Raw genomic sequence first — 20,996 nt, forward strand, 5'->3', positions numbered from 1 at the left:
CCAAGTCCTGGTGTTAGGTGGGACACTAAACAGACCGACGAGGCAGAAGGTTTGCGCAGGCCCAATAAGCCGCCTTTCAAACCACAAATTATGAACGAAATAAGATATAATACTCTATATAATCGGCAAAGGCCCAGGTGATCAATAAAAGATCAAGATTGGAAGCTTGGAACATGGAACTGCAAGTCGCTAGGTTTTGAAAGTTGCGGCAGGCTAATCTACGATGAATTACATCCCCGCAACTTCGACGACGTGGTGCTGTCTGAAATTTTTTGGACAGGACAGAAAGTTGTGGAAAAGCGAGCATCGAGCGACTACCTTCCACCACAGCTTGTAACAGTAGCCGTTTTTGTTATTTATTTATTTACTAGTTATTTGTTTTCCTGTTATTATTGTTTTGCTTAAGCATTCTAAATAAATGTAAATATTATATAAAAAATCTTAAAAGTAGTAAATTACATGAACATAGAAACGCGAAACACAATTAAACAAACTAAATTACCACACAACGCACAATACTTGGAAATTGCATACAACTTTCGAAGCGTAAATAGGTATCCCGCTACGCAAGGTTAATGCGCGAAGCGATTCGAGAATCACTATCCGTATGCTCTCGTTGCCTGGATTGAGAACACTGAAAGGCAACTAACACGATAACGGAATGAGATGAGTAAACTAATTTCGATTCGAAAGCAAAAGGACATAGCTACAACTGATATCTCTCGAATATAGTAAGCGGAGACCATTGGGTTTCCGTTTCCTAAAACCATACCGTGACAGTTTAATCTGAGGGATTTCAGAAATAGTCTCGTCCGCTTTGTCCCAGACCGTGGTAGAAGAAGGATCCCGAAGTTGTTGTAGTTTCCGTGGTGTAATTGTTACCCTAGCTAGATATCGAAGTTTGTGCGGCAAAAGTTGTGCGTGTTGAACTGTAGTGTCAGAGTTCAAAGCCTAGCGCAAGCTACGGCTATTTCATTCAGAGTCAACCCAAAAATACCGCACAAAGCGCAGACGATAAAGCTAGCCGCTACGCTCTACGCTCTACGCTCTACGCTCTGGAAGCAAAGTTTCCCGGCGGTTTGAGGCCGGAAGGGAGTCGTGAACGCCCTCAACGCACTCCAGGCGACTGTTCCGATCATCATTCGCCCAGCCAATAAGTTCACGGCACGAGAAAACCACCAAAACCGTGCGTGAACGTGAAACTCGGTTGAAGATCAACGAGTCATCACCAGTGGCAGCCATCGCCGTCGTCGTTGTCGTAGGAAGCGCAAAAGGGAACTTGAAAGCGTAAGCCCCGAAATACCGTGAGTAGAAAACCTTGCATGCAAGCACCTTAGCACAGACACACAATATTAGCTAGAGTAGGCAAAAACCACACACGTTAGGTAGCTAGATGTGAACAGGGGAAATTAAGCCGGCCGGTCGGAATGACCGTTGTAAATACCTAGGTTAAGTAATCCGTTAAATAAACGTCGTTGATAAAGTCTTTGTTTCCGTAAAAACATGTATTAGTGATGGTTAAGAAAGTTTAAGTGTGTTTCACGTTCAGGTAGTTTTAGTTTGTCCGTGTAATGTCTGGTCTATCCGGCTTCCAAAGTGGAATGAGGGTGAAGAGGTTGGGGAATTTCTGCCAGTGATGATAACGAACTTAGGTCGTGTTGAGGGAATTCGGTTATCTGGTGGAATTTGTGAGCTATGCTAGATAGGTGTCGATTGTCGGTGTTTCCAGGTCATTCGGGTCGGAATTAGAATGCTTGCTTGTTCCCGTTTATCTCCAAGAATTCAGTAGCTGACTTTCGGTCAGTATCTAGCCGGGCATCGTAGAAAAAGACAAGTGGTCCTCTTCGGAGGTGGCGCATAAGCCATTTTGTTTGCAAAGAGTCTGGGAACAAGCCGCGGAATGCTAGCCGCCATTTTGGCCGCTACAAGCTGTGACACCACCAACGGCTGGGAACCGGCTTCATAGTGCTGAACAAGATGCGCCAACGCGTGATTGGGAGGCAGCCAATTAGCGCAAGGATGTACAGGCTGAGTATAAAATGCTGTTCCTGCAACTATAGCAGCATCAACGTGCACTGCCCAGTACAAAAGCGACCGAGACAACGACAACGAGAAAGAAGCGTTCTATGCACAGCTGGAGCAGACATATAATGGATGGATGTTCATCGGCGGCAAGAACACATGGAGACCACCCAATCAAGAAGCGGAAAACCAAGTTCTAATCGACGGTAAATTCTTCTCCGACTCCGACTCCGCACCCATCACAGTGCGAATATTAATTCCGACCACCACCTCGTTGCAGTATGCCTACGCTCAAAACTCTCGACGGTGTACAAGGGAACATCCATAAATTAAGTAATGCTTGGAGGGGTTTCGCTCGACATGTACCAATCCATACAAAACTTTTAAATGATTCATTCAAAAAGTGTGACATAGTGGGGGAGGGGAGGTTGAAAGTTTTGCGTTACGTAATTGATGGATCTTCCCCAACATGCGTCGAAGTCGTTCCCCGCCGCCTAACATTGGGCGGCTACAAGACGGTAGACTAACCCAAGACTACGCGCAGCAGCTGGAAGTGGCACTCCGGAAGAGCAGCTAGGCGCAGTTTTTCTTGAAAATGACTGGAGAAATATTCGATCCGCCATTGGTAGCACCGCACTTGCACTTGGCACAGTAGCCCGGAATCAGGGAAACGACTGGTATGACGGCGAATGTGAGCAATTAATGGAGTAGAAGAATGCAGCATGGCATGTGATGAAAATGTGGCTGCAGCACTTTGAAGAGCACCTGAATGGGGATGTGGCAGAAAACTAGGCTTCAGCTCTTCCGGAAATCCAGGACGAGATAAGACAGCTGAAAAACAACAAAACCCCATCCTAAACCGGACGGAGAATTGAGCTCGACATCTCCGGATTTGCAATACTACGCCTTTACACGCAAGACCCCTATCACCATATATGCCCTTTTTGATGTAGCTATATCAAGTTGACGCATCAATACTAGGGTAAAAGACCCAATAGTGGAGGAACTAAGCACATTCCAATACTAATTTTTCTATTACAACTAATCCATACTAATTTCCTTTCCCTTGAGAGTGCATCCGAAAGCTCCTTATCTTCAAAGCATGCCATAATTGCATCAAAATGTTTACCTGAAATCATTCCTCCAATTATTGGTACAGTATTCCAATAGTGTGGTATTTTGTTATTCATGTTCCTATAGTTGCGAATTCAATAGGTTTTAGCTATTGGGACAAAGGAAAAAAATAGGTATTTTAAAGACACTACCGGTTTAAATGAAATTCCAATGTTATTTTTGTTTTTATCGTGTTATTACAGGTCAACTAATTGACCGGTGATGTTGGTTACTGCGTTTAATTTGTTTATTCTCTGAAAACAGTACTACCACAACTATAGGAACACCCACGACTATCAGAACTGTTACCCCATGTAGAGTAATTGCATCACCTTGACTACCAGCGTTTTCCCAATACGATATTATAGTTCTGATGAATCGTATCACCAAATCACCATATTGGGACTTGTTTTCCAAACTTCAGAAGATTCTATCAGCCCTCTGTTGGAGAACCGTATGTTCTTTTTCTAAAAATTTTCGAACAATGGCATAACAGATGTTCCGAGTCATCTCCATTAAATCCACAGCAACGACATACATCATCTTGAAGTTTTCCTTACGGTGATATCAAATGATATCGGCTCGGACAATGGCCTGTTATAAGAACTATATATGTATTAAAATCTTTTTTCGAATGATCTTAAATTTTGCGAGTGATAAACACGTTTGGTGTGATGAAACGTTGAAACTGTCTCGCAATCAAAATGTTTTTCTAGATGTTCTCTGTTTTAGAATGTTCCCAAGATTTGAGTTCCATTCTAAAATGAAACGCATATACATCACAAAATGGTTCTAGACCTATGAATTGTCGAGATGAACCATGTCTTGCCAGCATATTAGCTTGTTCATTACCTTCAAAGATCAGGAATACAATACACGTACACTTTGTTATGACTACTCAACTTTTGGAGTGACTCAACAGTGTTGAGTCAACACATTCCTAAACAAGTTTAAATGTACATGTTACTGATAACAAAGCATTCATTCTGACTGTCTAATGTCTGACACATATTTGAGTACCTGTAATTTCGGCGTTAGCATAAAATAAGAGCATCGCACACTTATTCACCAACCGCTGAAAACAGAACCACAAATTCGGATTTCGCAAATGGTCTGCATCATACCAAAAACACGTCCGATCGCGCGCCATTTCATTTTTTGTGTGTCATTATTAGGGAGACTTTCATCCCGAGGCTGGTTCGTCTCCGGGCTCCATTTAACTTATTCAGTCAGCATTTTTTGCATATGGGGTATATGGCTCAAACCTTAGCCTATTATGCTGTGATTGAACACATTTATCGATTAAAATATTCATATATTGAGGATCTAACCGAAATTATGCCACCAAACGGCTTCTTACTTTTGGTTATTACGCTAAGTAGTAAAAAACAACAATAACCCTTATGCGGCCGACGGGGTACCCGTGTTCCTTTTTCAAATTCAAGTAATGATATTTTAATGAATTTTTTATAGCTGAACGCTGAAACTCGGTGACATCTAAGAACTCCATAAAATGTAGCATCTGTGAGAAAATCACGTTGATACAGTGAGGAGGGACGTGGGGAGTGGCATCGGTTTTTTTTTACCACGTGGATGGCCGACAGGGTACCCGTGTTCCCATAAATTGATATTTTCATAACTTTAACAATTTTCAACCGATTTAGATAATTTTGACAGTTTTGGAAACAGAAACTCATATACTTTTTGCCAATTGTCAAGGTTTACAGTTTTTGTCCATGGTTATACAAGAAATCTTTGAAGTAAGGCTTAAGAGTCTACACACGTAACCGAAGGATTATCAACCAGTTTCAAATATTTTACATGTTCATTGCGCTTCTTAGAATAGTCGGTGTTCACAGTATATATTCTAGGTCTCCAAAAACCGCTGGAGTAAGGCCTAAGTCATCCAAAAAATCCCTGGAATAAGATCTTATGGTCTGCTAACGTAACCAAAGGTCTATCGTGTAAACTCAAAAACGGTACATGCTCTTTATGGTGCTTAGCATATAATGCTTTCACAGTATATGTTCCGGGTCATCCAATGACCTTTTCTTAAAACATGTTTGCATTCCAAGTAGTTCCTGTTGTTGTTGTGAGCTCCAGGTAGTCTACGAACTCCACACAGTCAAGGTCTTCGAATCAATCTCCGTAATGGAGGCAGTTATCGAAGAGTAAACAAGTTGTGTGACCCCTTCTTGGTATTTGTTTGTATTCCAAGTAATTCTTGTTGTTGTCGTGGGCTCCAGGTAGTCTACGAACTCCATAGAGTCAAGATCTGTGGATCAACCTCAGTAACGGAGGCAGTTATTGAAGAATAAACAAGTTGTGTGACCCCTTCTTGATATATATCTGTTTTTCATGTAGTTCTTGTTGTTGTCGTGAGTTCCAGGTAGTCTACGAACTCCATACAGTCAAGGTATTCGGATCAATCTCCGTGATGGAGGCAGTTATCGAAGAATAAACAAGTTGTGTGACCCCTTCTTGGCATATGTTTGTATTCCAAGTAGTTCTGGATGATGTCGTGGGCTCTAGGTAGTCAACGAACTTCATAGATTCAAGGTCGGTGGATCAACCTCCGTAATGGAGGCAGTTATTGAAGAACAAACATTTTTTGTGACCCCTTCTTGTTATATGTTTTTTTTTCATGTAGTTCTTATTGTTGTCGTTAGTTCCAGGTAGTCTACGAACTCCATACAGTCAAGGTCTTTGGAACAATCTCCGTAATGGAGGCGTTTATCGAAGAATAAACAAGTAGCGTGGCCCCTTCTGTGTATATGTTTGTATTTCATGTAGTTCTTGTTGTTGTCGTGAGTTCCAGGTAGTCTACAAACTCCATACAGTCAAGATCTTCGGATCAATCTCCGCAATGGAGGCAGTTATTGAAGAACAAACATTTTTTGTGACCCCTTCTTGTTATATGTTTTTTTTTTCATGTAGTTCTTATTGTTGTCGTTAGTTCCAGGTAGTCTACGAACTCCATACAGTCAAGGTCTTTGGAACAATCTCCGTAATGGAGGCGTTTATCGAAGAATAAACAAGTAGCGTGGCCCCTTCTGTGTATATGTTTGTATTTCATGTAGTTCTTGTTGTTGTCGTGAGTTCCAGGTAGTCTACAAACTCCATACAGTCAAGATCTTCGGATCAATCTCCGCAATGGAGGCAGTTATCGAAGAATAAACAAGTTGTGTGACCTCTTCTTGGTATATGTTTGTATTCCATGTAGTTCTTATTGTTGTCGTGGGCTCCAGGTAGTCTACGAACTCCACGATCTCTCTTCGCTTATGTGGTCGGGTTGGGATCTGACGACCAACTGGCACAATCTCAAACAACCCTACTTCATCAAGCGCCGTTGGTGATGAAGCAAGTGTGTAGGAGCCAGATAATACTAAATACTCATCCTACTTGGTTGGCATTGTACAAAAACATATATGAGAGAGTTAGTTCTGAGAATGTATTGCGAGAGTTCGGCAACATGTCCGGTGCTGTGAATTTGGTTTCATCAGTACCCGCTAAGCTGCGGAGGACAACGGAGGTCCTTCGTAGCTTAGTAGGGAAAACACCTGTCTAGCGTACTGGTTTCGTGGGATCAAACCCCACCGAAGTTCTGTAGATCAATCTCCGTAATGGTTCTTGTTGTTGTCTTGAGCTCCAGGTATTCTATGAAATAGAGTCAAGGTCGATGGATCAACCTCTTTAATGGAGGCAGTTATTTGAAAATAAACAAGTTGTGAGACCCCTTTTTGGTATATGTTTGTATTTTGTTTTTCCCATGGTACTAGGTAGTCTATGAACTCCATATAGGAATGATCTGCAGATCAACCCACGAACGGAAGGCTATTGGTATATGTTTGCATTTCAAGTAGTTCAAGTTGTTGTCATTAGCTCTGGGCAGTTATTGAAGAATAAACAAGATGTGAAACCTCATCTTGATATATTAGCATTCCAAGTAGTTATTGTTGTCTTGTTGTTGTTGGTTCCAGGTAGTATACAAACTTCATTCATATCACTAATATGAAGTTGTCTATTCTTTGGAAATGCAAAATGTAAATAAATTGGAACGATACAACTTCACGCCGAGAACGTGAGGGAAAAAACGGGCTAATATCGCAAAGATCATGTACCATATTAAAATTAGATTAAGGACACTCCTCACGGAATCCAAGTTTCAAAGTGCTCGCGTTTTCGGGGGCACACCAATCGATACGGAGGCGGCGCACAACTGTCATTTTTATTGATTTAGCTTTGCTGCGTCGCAGCATCCGTGAAATAATAAAAATGACAGTTGTATTTGTATTTTGTATTTGTATTTTATTAGATCCAACTGACCGAACATGGTCTTATTGAATATCTTATAACTAGGAAATAATAGCATTCATAAATAACTGATTTCATCAATTCAATAACAACAGATTAATAACAGATTTCATAATTGCACATCACACAAACATCAATATTTTTGAGCAACTTACAAATAACTACAAAAACAAAACTTCATTATCCTTTTTACTGCCCACGATCGCATATTTGTAACAATCGACAAAAGTAGGCTTGGGAGAAATGGAAGGATAATGTTTGAGATACGCATGAGTATGGAAATCCAAACGATTTTCAAAAAAATGTTAAAAATTACATAAAAACCTTTTCTAGCTGATTTCTTTGGTAGCAACATTTACATTACTTGGTACTTGAGCAGGAATTAATTGCGGAATTTTTTGCTTGATACACAAGCCCTACAGCCGACAACATTCTCCGGTGTTACTGTTATGCGGTCACTTTGCTCAATGTTACAAAACAACTTGGTAGTTTTTTCAAGATTTTCAGAACAAACCTTCTGATTGCATATGTCCAACTGAAAGAATCAACAGTTTGGAGACGAATTATTTTTTTTTATCTATTGTATTTATTTGACAGGCTCAGGCGTGTATAACACTTAACGGAGCCGAGACTCTTAATGATATTTACAATCGATATCATCTTATTATCAACAGTTAGTAAGGGAAAGGGACAAAGACCAAGATACTCGTGGCGACTCAAGGTTAGATTGCGTAATTTGGTGATGGACGGGGTTGGGATTTAGGTTTGAGGTATTTCAACTGCTCATCCGGGTATTTGACGTCATGTATGATTTGGCGTAGCGTCGTGCTCGGGTTTTGGTTCTTCAGGGAGCATCTTCCGGATGGCCAGAGCTTCATGGTACACGGAACAATAAGACAGAGACAAGAAAAAAAACTGAGAAAGAAAAAATTGACGTATTAGACTTTGATGTCAGACGAGTAAAGAAAGGCATAGATGGCCTGCATATAAACCACATCGCGATCTCCCAAAACACCTCTTAGTTCCCGGAAGGGTTGTTTACCTCGGGCCACAAGGGTATCCAATAGTTGCTCTCTTGAGGCGCCATTTTCCGTGCAATACCAAACTACGTGATCGATGTCATCGTAACCGGCTCCACACCTACATAGATTGTTATCGACCAGGTTAATTCTATAGAGATGTGCGTTTAGTGAATAGTGATTGGACATAAGCCTCGACATCGTGCGAATGAAGGCTCGGCTTAAGTCCTCACCTCTGAACCACGCTCGCGCAGAAACTTTAGGAACTATGGAAAATAGCCACCGTCCAAGTTCATTGTGTGACCAATTCATTTGCCAATTTTGAAGAGTACTCTGACGGACTAATGGGAAAAACTCGATGTTCGAGATTTGTCTATCATAAACTTCACCTTCCTGTGCGCCCACCTTTGCTAGCGAGTCCGCCTTCTCATTGCCATAGATTAGGCAATGGGACGGGACCCATACAAAGGTAATCTTGAATGATCTTTCGACCAAATCACGCATCTGCTCTCTTATGTTTGCAAGAAAGTAAGATGCGTGCTTAACAGGTTTCATCGACCGGAGTGCCTCGATAGAACTAAGACTATCCGAGAAGATGAAATAATGGTCTACGGGCTGATCGGAAATTATCCCCAAAGCGAAGTTAATTGCTGCCAGCTCAGCAACATAAACCGAACACAGTTTTCGGAAGGTGGTTGAATTTTCATTGAAAACACCGAAGCCAGTGGATCCGTTAATGTGGGAACCATCAGTGGAAAATCTGTTGTTGCAATTGACATGTCCATATTTTTCGGAAAAGATAGGGGGAAAGGAAAGATTTCGAAGATGATCTGGTATTCCTTGAATAGCGTGTTTCATGGACAGATCGTATTCAATTGAGGAACTGTCTTTGGTGAAGTGAACTCGGGGTGGATTATAACACGGAAGACATAGATCTGACGATATGTAGTTGAGGTAGACCCTTAGGAATCTTGACTGACGAATCAGTTCAAGCATATTATCGAAATTTTCTAAGACAAGTGTGTTACTTGTTCCACATTTGATCAGTATTCTAATAAGAAAATTATTTTGAGCTTTTTAGTGGAATGTTTTCACCTGTCATAAGACGAGTTTAGACAATCCCATTGAATTCCACCACTTAATTGTATCTTGACAGATACGTATTTCGACCTCAAAGGTAAGGCCGTCTTCAGTGTCTCGTACTTGACTCGACTTGAAGAAAATGATCGCAGCTTACACTATTTATACTATGCGTAGGTATAATAATTTATCTAGGTACTTATCTTACTACGGTGCTTATTTCTACTCGCTTGATGCGCTTAATGCTTAGGTATAAACTTGAAGAGCCAGGAGCTACCATTTCCTTGATCTTTATTCAACAACCGCGTTTGTACCTGTCGGTAGATTTCCAAGCTCTCAGCAACATCAAGTTTCCAAGAGACATTTCTTAAAATTTTAATGTTTGATGTCGTAATTGAATGATTTTCCTGATATACATGTTCAGCTACCTTAGACCTAAACTCATAATTTAATCCCTTATCAGTTTCCCTCTTAGCCTTACTTACTTCTGCAATATGTTCTTTGAACCTTACATCTAACGATCTTTTTGTTTGACCTACATATACTTTATCACACTGTGAACAATTAATTTGATAAACCCCGGCCTTATTTAACATTTCTACTCTATCCTTTGTGGAGCCCAACAGTGTCTTCAGTTGATTGCTTCTGCTGGAGAATACTAAATCGATGCCGAATTTCCTCAGTCGATGGCGTAGCTGGTGGGTGATGTGTCGATCATAGGGAACCGATACCCTCTTCAGTGGTTCATCGATCGGTGTCAGTGTTGTCAGTTCGTTTTTCCGTAGGTTCCTCTGCTTCTTGCTGATGATTGCTTGTATTGTTCTTTCCTTGTATCCGTTTATCCTCGCTGTTTCCAAGATGTGTTGTAGCTCCTTCGTTTTTCCTTCTTCGCTCAGGGGAATCGTCTGCATCCTGTGGATCATGTGATGAAAAGCTGCCATTTTGTGCTGATACGAATGATTTGATGTGTATGAGTATTCTAAGTGAGAGCTCCCAGTAACGGTGCTTTAAAGGAGTGACTCCAGCAAGCACCTCCAGGCTCATGTTATGCGTTGAATGCATACAGCCAAGAGCAAAACGCAAACAACGATATTGAATTCGATCCAAATTGATTAGGTGGCAATCAGCTGCTGAGAGGAAGCAGAAAGAGCCATACTCTAAAACAGAGAGAATAGTCGTTTTATATAGTTTGATGAGGTCTTCCGGGTGAGCGCCCCACCAAGTTCCGGAGATAGAACGGAGAAAATGGATCCTTTTTCGGCATTTATCTATCAAATAATCAATATGGGTTTTCTAGGTACATTTGGAATCAAACCAGACCCCAAGGTATTTAGAAGATAAAGATTGGTTGATGTCATCTTTCAACAGCTTTAGTTTCAGTTGAGCGGGGTACCGCTTCTTAGTAAACACAACCAATTGAGTTTTTTGCGGTGAAAACTCGATCCCTAAATGCCTGGCCCAAACAGCCAGATTATCAAGGGTACTTTGCAATGGTCCTTGCAAGACAGCTGCACATGGACCTCTTAGGGAGATCACGGCATCATCGGGAGACGAATTATAAGCTTAACTCAAAATCTCAAAAAATGCAAATGTTACAAATATGCGTTCATGGGCAGTTTAGACGTTACATAATTCAAACAGACACATTTACAATTACATTTCTATGGTTTCCAAGTTTCGTTAACTTTAGTCACAAATTCGCGGCAATTTATACCTTTAAGCCAAGTTGAATGATTTAGCGCCAATGCTTTTTGTTCCATAGTCAAAACAACCTTGAACGATATATAATCCATTTCATTTAAATTCTTCCATTTCGGCACAAGCTTAACCACATTATGAAAAGTCGTCATTGAAGTGCCAAGGCAACGGGATACCATTAGCCGTACATCGTTTTATGTAGCGCAAGCATCGATGTTAGATAAGTACAGCGAGAACGTTTCACTTTCCTTCTCGGCACATTGAGATGAGCAAGCTATCTCATTAGAACATTCATGATGGCTATAGGTAGACATGGGTGTGGAATGCAAACACTGAGCGGCGGTAGCTGGTTTCTCGACGATGTCAGCAAGCGTTTGGACCACATGAGCGACGGTACGTTTCAGTTGATCAATTTCGCTTTCCAATGAGCGGTATGGTTCGGTGTTTGTAGCGACATCCATTGGTTCGGTTATAGTGGCAGCATCCGATTTCCTTCGCTCCCTGATCTTGCAGAACATATCCATGCAGGTGTTGCACATCCAAATTATATTTGTGGATAAAGCATACAGATCAGTTTCTGTTACACCAACACAGTCAGCGTGGAATTTCTTAGCACACATCCCTTCACACACCGTATGGAGATCAGTCTCGGTGATAGCGAGAGAGCATTTCTCACAATGCATTGTCATGGTTTTATAAGCAATGGTCGACGCAACAGCTGTTCAGAAACGGATATTTCGTGAAAAAACGAGCCCAAACGAGAAACAATTTATTTATGATTGCACTTTTTAACAAAACGTTCAATAAACTTGACTTTTACACAGATTGTACAGTTTTCAAACGTCTTCAACACGTTAAATTCAGTGTTATAGAGGAAGCAACAAACAGCCCGTACGGTATCAGAGACGTCCTCGCGTAATGTGTGTGTAATGTTGTGCGTTGCTTCCGTATCGACGTAAACTTGGATTCCGTGAGGAGTGACCTTAAAGACCCTCTAGATATTCGTGTAAGCCTAGAAGTCTTACTCCATCAATTTCTAGGATGACCATTAGCATGTGCCATGAACGCATTTTATTCATGAGCCCCAAAGGCATGTACCAAATTTAAAACAGCCTGATATATCTCTGGTGTAGATCCTAATGCCTTACTTCAGGGTTTTCTTGGATGACCATGAACATTTGAAATGGGCGCATTCTATTCTACGTACCATAAAAGGCATGTATAACTATTCAAATAGGCTGAAAGAACTTTGGTTACGCGTGAAGTTCTTGAGGATTGTTCAAGTGTTCTCTTGGATACCCATGAACATATGCAATGAAAGCGGTATATTCTATGCACCACAAAGGCCATATGCTACTTTTGAAACCATCCGAAAGGTATCTGGTTACGTGTGAAGATCCTGAGGCCTATTCTAGCATTTTCTTGGAAGATCATAAACATATGCAATGGACGTATTCTATTCTATGTACCATAAAGGGCACATACCACTTTTGAAACAAGCCGAAAGATCTCTGGGTACCCATGCAGATTTAAAGGCCTATTCCAGGGTTTTCTTGGATGACCATGTACATATGCAATAAAGGCGTTCTATTCTATGTACCACAAAGGGCATGTACCAGTTTTGAAACAATCTAAAAGATCTCTGGTTACGCGTGTAGATCTTAAGGCCTTTTCCAGGATTTTCTTGGATGAACATCAACATATGCAATGAAAGCGCTCTTTTCTATGGACCACAAAGGGCATGCACCACTTTTGAAACAATCTAAAAGATCTCTGGTTACGCGTGTAGACCTGAAGGCCTTTTCCAGGGTTTTTTTTGGATGACCATGAACATATGCAATGAAGGCACCAGAGGACTTATCCGAGAGATTTCTTCGATAGCGCAGAACATATGTAGTGATCACATTTGATTTCAAGATGCGCAAAGAGCATGTACCACTTTTGAGACAAGTCCATAGACCCATGGTTACGAGTGTAGACCTTAAGGCCTTACTCCAGAGATTTCTTGGATGACTCGGAACATATACTGTGAACACATTCTATGCTAAGTACCACAAAGAGCATGTACCGTATTTGAATTTGCATAATAAGCCTTTGGTTACGCGAGTAGATCTTTAGGCTTTACTCCAGAGATTTCTTGGATGACTAAGACCTCATTTCAGAGATTTTTGCATTACCCGAAGCATATACTGTGAACACCTTCAATTCTAAGAAGCGCAAAGAGCTTGTAGCATATTTGAAACTGGTTGAATGGCCTTTGGTTACGCGTGTAGACTCTTAAGCCTTACTTCGAAGATTTCTTGTATAACCATGGCCATAAGCTGTAAAGCTTGTCAGTGGGCAAAAAGTATATGAGTTTCTGTTTCCAAAACTGTTAAAATTATCCAAATCGGTTGAAAATTGTTGAAGTTATGAGAATATCAATTTATGGGAACACGGGTACCCTGTCGGCCATCCACGTGTGTTTTTTTTGTTGGCCGCATAAGGGATAATGGTTAAAAATCTATTAAAAGTTTTGTGCGAGTTTTTTTTTCGGCCAAGTTTTTTTTCGGCCAATTTCCCTAATCTCGGCTCTGGTGTTGGATGCTTTTTCGGCCCATGAAATGTTGGTGCATTATTCACTATAACTCGCTTAACTTTTCAAAAGGTCCTAAGTAACATTTTTTCATGATTTAATTTGAATAGCGCAATCAACAGAACAACATGAAAGCTTTTGCTTGCAGTACTCAAATTAATTAATGAAAAAAATGTTAGTTAGGACCTTTTGAAAAGTTAAGCGAGATAAATCGTTTGTATAAGCCGTAAGGTAGGCAATTATAATGTGCTGCTTCAAGTGAAAATCGTAAGCCGAATTTTGGCAACGAGTGTTCGAATATTGTTCAAAAAAGTTTTGGTTAATTGTGTCACTATAAAATAGTGAATTTAACATGGATGCTAAAATAGTGTGATTGTTATCCGTTCATCTAATGTGCAAAAATAGGTAAGTCCTTTCCAAAAACTAGTTTATTGGGTAAAAGAAAAATCTCTTGCTCTGCCTGCCTACTTAAGTGGTTGCTAACAAATCAAGTCAAAGCAATTTTTCACGCAGGTTTATTGCGTTATAAGTGCATGAATCTTGCATAATATGAATAAAGTCGGCTTGATACACTTTTTCAAAGAAGCATTGATAAATATCTCTACAAAACGATGTATTATTGCTGAATTATTGATTAATTTGCGTGATGAGCCAACGTTGCATCCAGGCCTAACATTACATCCCGTTATGTAAGTTAATGCACAAATTAGAAACTCGAATTTAATCATACCTTTTCAGGTGTGTATTTGTTAAAAACAATCCTTTGTTACTGAGAAACTTTGATTATTTGAAACTATTACATGTAATGTAAATGTGATAAATGTAGTAAATATAAAAAATAAATGGGAGCTAAATAAATGAACATGTATCGTGCACGTAATCTAATGTAAAATTATTAGTGATTTTTTTGTCGCTTGGTACGGTTCAGCAGAATTCTAAGCATGCAATGGTTAGACAAAAGGTTAGGATAGGCAAAATTTCGTCGAAACTTATATCAGCAAAACTTTGCTTGAAAAAATCCGAGAGTATGTTAAAAATACTTTTTTTTTCAGCAAGTAATTTTATGTGCTGTTTACTTTCGCCTGTTTTATGATTTTCCCAGAAACTAGAAATAATTTTCCGATCAATACTTACTGCACATCAAAAATCCGTCAGGTATACGCAGAGATATGGTCATTGCCGTGAAAGAAGTCCGGGATATGACTATGAAACATTCCGGCTTGACGTAAGAACGCTTTTTTGTGACAGATTTCACCTTGTCAAAATTCATATTTCTTACAATTTCAAATCGAATTTCTCATAGGGCACTGATTCTATACTTTTTCATCTTCGAATAGGTGAGAACAGAGTGCAAAATGATGGATCAGAACCCAAATTACAGTCAATTTGAGAAAATATGCCTAAACAACCGCCACTCTTCAGTATTATCAGTTATACTTATTGTTAGTCAAAAACTTATTTTTCTCTAAACTATTATCATATCAAATATTTTATTTGATGAATTAGGTATTGGAAAATATGGGAAACACATAGATAATGTCAAAAATTTAGTTTGAAAAGTTGGTGCTCCGGTGGACCTGTCCGAAGAATGTGTCCTATACATCCTGAAGTGATGTCACTTTTACAGAACCACCTGACTCTGTTAAAAATTGGCCAGACTTATACCTTGACTTAGACCTCAAGATGTATCTTTGATATAGATTCTACAGTCACTCTCAAAATTGAGCGTACAGTATGGATTAGTTGACTACATTCGAAAATTTCAAAGGAAATTAAATGGTTGGCTCGGTTGTTTTTAATGCATTTCAATATTCATCCCTTCCTTCAACGTATGCGTACATAAAATTGTTGAAATTTTTTCTCTAAAGTTCATTTATTTGAAAATAATCTCAAAATACGCCTATTAGATGTGACAAAATTGAGCGTACAGCGATTTTTTTTCTATAATTTTTTTTATTATAAACACTATTAATGTATTTTAATATTGTTTTCTCATGATTATATTTATAATAATAAACATCCGCTACTTAAACATTCAATGTTTTGAAATTAAGCCATGTTTTAATCAAAATGGCGAACAAGTAAGATGTATAAACAATGCTATTTAACAATTCAATGCTGCTGAGCAAAATAGATGCTTTAAGATATGGATTTCACCGGCATCGTGTCTTATATATGATAGATAATCGAAATCGAGCGAGACATATGATAAATTTGTCGGTATTCAGTCGGTAAATGATGAAAACAGATGTAAACATACAGAGAAAACGACAAATGTTAGGAATGACATAAATGAAATGTTTAAGTAGCGGATGTTTATTATTATAAATATAATCATGAGAAAACAATACTAAAATACATTAATCGTGTTTATAATAAGAAATTTTATAGGAAAAAAATCGCTGTACGCTCAATTTTGTCACATCTAATAGGCGTATTTTGAGATTATTTTCAAATAAATGAACTTAAGAGAAAAAAAAATCAACAATTTTAAGTACGCATACGTTGAAGGAAGGGATGAATATTGAAAAGTGAAGACATTCCACTAAAAAGCTCAAAATAATTTTCTTATCACATTATGCTGTCAGTTTTCAAATTTGTCCTATAATTTTGCTTTGATTCATTTGTATGGATTTGACAGTCGGATTAGTCCGGCCATACATTTGTCGGATCAGCGGGGGTTTACTGTGTTGTTTAGTGGGGCCGTGCACTAATTACGTAAGCAATTTCTCTGGATTTTTCAAAACCCCCTCCCACCCCCGTTAGATTTTTTCCATACAAATATTTTTTTATTTATATGGAGCATAAGAAAATGGCATAAAATACAATGAAAATAAACATCACATCAAATGACATGCAGAACTATTATTATTATTGTCTTTATTAACTAGATTGCCGGCCCTTGGCCCATCTCGTGATGACACGCAGAAGCAAAAAGCATTTTTAACATACTCTCGGAAACCCCGGAACATCTCCGGTGCTTGTGAACTGATCTGAGATTTAGAATAAAGACAGAATACTTGTAGAATTTCGATATAGTTCCTCGCGATCGAACCAATCAGACTTTCTGTCCGGAATTGTTATTTATAGCAAATATTTGAAAAATACTTTCCATTTTGGCCTTACCAGCTTCACATGTTTTCCAAAACTGTAACAGCTGCACGTACGACTTCCATTTGCAACCCCTTTCAAGTTGTCTGGATATCTATTTTTGTGTGTGCAACTACACCCTAGTAACATTTTGGTTTGTACTGGTTTTATTACACACTGCAGTACATGTTAATCGTGGGAGATCGAAGTGTAGCAGCTTCCAGTTGTAATTTTTTTTTCGGCTGATGAAATTGATTTCTTTCGTTCGATCCTTCTAAATCTGAAATTAAGAACCACACAATTTAGATTTTGTTTTATTTCAAAGCGGATATCCAGAAATCAAAGCCTAGTGGTAAGATGCGCGGCTATAAAGCAAGGTCATGCTTTGGAGGGTGGCTAGGTTCGATTCCTGGTGCCGGTCTAGGTAATTTTCGGTTTGGAAATTGTCTTGACTTCCCTGGGCATAAAAGTATTATCGTGTTATCCTCAGTATATTATACGCATGCAAAAATGGTAACATGGCTTAAAAACCTCGCGGGTAATAACTGTGGAAGTGCTGAATGAACACTAAGCAGCGATGCGGCAATGTCCCAGTGGGGGATGTTATGCCAATAAGAAGAAGATGAAGTGCCTAGAAAAGAATCCAGAAGACAGTTGATACGTATCATGCTTATTATATTACACTATGGGAGTGTATTCGAACTTGCTGATCACGGTGTATGTACCTTTAGTAGTTCAAATAACAGAAAACTATAGCAAACCAAAAAAATGAAACATATCTTGTTATAAATTTGCTAATAGTAGTTTGTGCAACTAGTTGCAAAAAGATGATTTTTTCAGCACGAGTTGTACGTTTATCAAACGAGGCTTGCCGAGTTGGATAAATACTACGAGTGCTGAAAAAATCGAGTTTTGCAACGAGTTGCACACGCTGTTTTTTGCAATGACGAAAAATGGACTTTTATGTGATAAATCTGTACCAAAATGGTACAATTGTATTTACTTCACATGATCAATCTTGCCAAAATGTCATGCTGCTGCAGAAAACAAACATATTCCATGTTATCGTGCCACATTGTACGCTCGACAGACCATAAAGCAATAGATATACCTACTTTTAAAGAATTTGATGTCATGTCCATTAAATTATTCCATTAATTACGTGACACAGAGAATACACTGTTTGAACACTCAACCAAGTTAATTGAGCTACATCTGGTCATATAACTATTGTTCGTATGCTGGTTTTTCATTATAGCACCCAAATGAGTGCTATAATGGATATTATGCAACCCATTTGAGTTACATAATGTTCATTAAAGCACCCATTTCATTGGTATGGAAAAGTAGGCCGTTTTATCACTCATACGTCAACTGTAAACCAGGTATTATGATCAGGAATTGCAAAAAATATTTATTCGAAGCAAATCGCAATCACTAAATTTTATCAACAGTTGCCAACAAATATGATGTTATTATAAGTTTGATATAATTTTGCTTTTCCCTCCTGGTTGGGCTATTTAGTCTTCTTAATTCACTTCAGCTGATGTTGATCTTTACCCTTAGTATCTCTCGAGCTTCCTCCGAGTTGCCTCTAGTAGTTTACAGCACAATGAAATGGTAAAACCTATGACATTTTTTGCGAAAACCCTACGATGTAACATAGCCTATTAAGTTTGCCTTGCAATAATGTGTTTTATGTTTGTACTAACAAACATTCAGCTCCGACTAATAGACAATATGTGAAAGGTCTTTTCCCAGTCGAATGAGATCATGCAGGCAGGCAAACTTACAAAACAATTAAGCAAAGTGCACCCGGAAAACTGCCAGCTCACTCATGTAAAACTACGTAAAACACATTTCATGTCTCGTCATCGCCCCCAATCGATCGCCGTTCGGTTCTGTGGAGCGGCCTAATTGTGCAATTTGTGTCAATATTCTAAAATTAATTTGCTTAGCAAATGTTGCCGGGCTAATCCCATGCAGAGTTAGATCATAACACGTTCCGCATATATGCCAGTACAGTTTCACTCAATACCGGTAGCAAATGACCGATCGGAATTTTTATGCTTGAATGTCAGCTGGATGATTTATAAAAATTACAAATAACAGCAGGAGCTTGATTGGAATCGCAGTCTCCTTATGTAAATGGCAATAAAACGATTCAGTCAGTACCTACCTAGATACTTTTGGATTCAGTTGGAAGTTAAGGCAAACTACCATCAATTTTCTTTCTGTTCAAAGAGTTTTGACACATATTTTTTCTATTATTTAATCATTTCTTTCCATTCGAATTGGAAATAATATCTCGTTCATCAATATTTAGGCTGTAGCTATTGCATTCGATAACGCCAGGTCTAAATCCAGAAAAACGAAATCAATTTTTTTGCAACTTTCTTTTGAGTTTGTAGAGGTGAATTCGTTCCTGTCCAGGATCTTTTCGATTACTAAGCCTGACCTCCCACTTGATGTGTACTACTTTGACAAAAGTTTACCTGTAACAAAACCTAAATCTCCACCTTTACATTAGCGGCACCTATGATCCTTAGCCTGTAGAGGGATGCTGACGGCTTGTACTCTCCATAACCTGACCACTGTGTTCCTGCCAAAGCAAGGCCTAACCCTGTTAAAACACTACTGTTAAGGTGATTATAACGCGGATGATGGTGAAACAATTGTAGGGCATTGGCTGAGTTATGCGAAACAATCAGCACTGAACAATAATTCTCGCTTAACTTTTCAAAAGGTCCTAAGTAACATTTTTTTCATGATTTAATTTGAGTATTGCAATCAACAGATTAACATGAAATACGTTGATTGCATTATTCAGATTAAATCATGAAAAAAATGTTACTAAGAACCTTTTGAAAAGTTAAGCGAGAATTATTACGTCTTATTTGGACTTTAATAAATATGAATGAAGAAGAACACATGTGGTGAATTTAAAATATAGGGGAAGTGGTTTGGTTGTGGGGACCCCCACGAATCTTTTGACAAAAAGCAGTTACTGTCATTCTGACATCTGTCATTTATATGCTATCGAAAAACGATGTTTTGTGCAGAATACCAAACTAGATGGACACCTCTACTTTGTACTATGATGAAATCATTTTTTTTTCTACATGAAAATCAACATGAAAGTTTTGTTTGACCTTTTTCATAAAAGGTCATAAAGTGTTGTGATTGAATTGAAAAAGGGAGTTCTAATTCGTATTCATACGGTAAATTTAGTCTATTTTGTACTTCAATAACGAATGCCATCAAAATTTCAGCTCGAATTTTATTTTTCATCGCTTTCCTGAAACGCTGCTAAATTCAGTTGTGGGCACCTTTATTGGTTCGGTTATAGGCACTCCCTTTTTATTGACATTTTTTGTTTTTTTTTGCATGTATAACCATCGTATATGCACTTTTTGAAACTAAGTGTTGACCGATTTACACGCAACAAGTTGCATTCGACGGGAAATTCAGTCTTATTGTTGCCATTAAAAATTTGACCTTTTAGAATTGCCTTCTGAAGTTGTTGACAAATTATCGTTTATTTTTATAGGGAATAAAACAATTGAACAATAATTCTCGCTTAACTTTTCAAAAGGTCCTAAGTAACATTTTTTTCATGATTTAATTTGAGTATTGCAATCAACAGATTAACATGAAATACGTTGATTGCATTATTCAGATTAAATCATGAAAAAATGTTACTAAGAACCTTGTGAAAAGTTAAGCGAGAATTATTACGTCTTATTTGGACTTTAATAAATATGAATGAAGAAGAACACATGTGGTGAATTTAAAATATAGGGAAGTGGTTTGGTTGTGGGGACCCCACGGATCTTTTTACGAAAAGCAGGTACTGTCATGCTGACATCTGTCATTTATATGCTATCGAAAAACGATGTTTTGTGCAGAATACCAAACTAGATGGACACCTCTACTTTGTACTATGATGAAATCATTTTTTTTTCTACATGAAAATCAACATGAAAGTTTTGTTTGACCTTTTTCATAAAAGGTCATAAAGTGTTGTGATTGAATTGAAAAAGGGAGTTCTAATTCGTATTCATACGGTAAATTTAGTCTATTTT

At 38.6% G+C, this 20,996-nt stretch overlaps 1 protein-coding gene across 10 annotated transcripts in view; it reads left to right on the forward strand.

Moving 5' to 3' along the window:
- The window catches only part of LOC134212018 (dual oxidase maturation factor 1), a 317,312-nt gene that overhangs the window by 192,573 nt on the left and 103,743 nt on the right, over positions 1 to 20,996 (forward strand). The window lies entirely within an intron of this gene.

This window comes from Armigeres subalbatus, chromosome 2 (assembly GCF_024139115.2).
Source record: "Armigeres subalbatus isolate Guangzhou_Male chromosome 2, GZ_Asu_2, whole genome shotgun sequence".
NCBI classification, from domain to species: Eukaryota; Metazoa; Arthropoda; class Insecta; order Diptera; family Culicidae; genus Armigeres; species Armigeres subalbatus.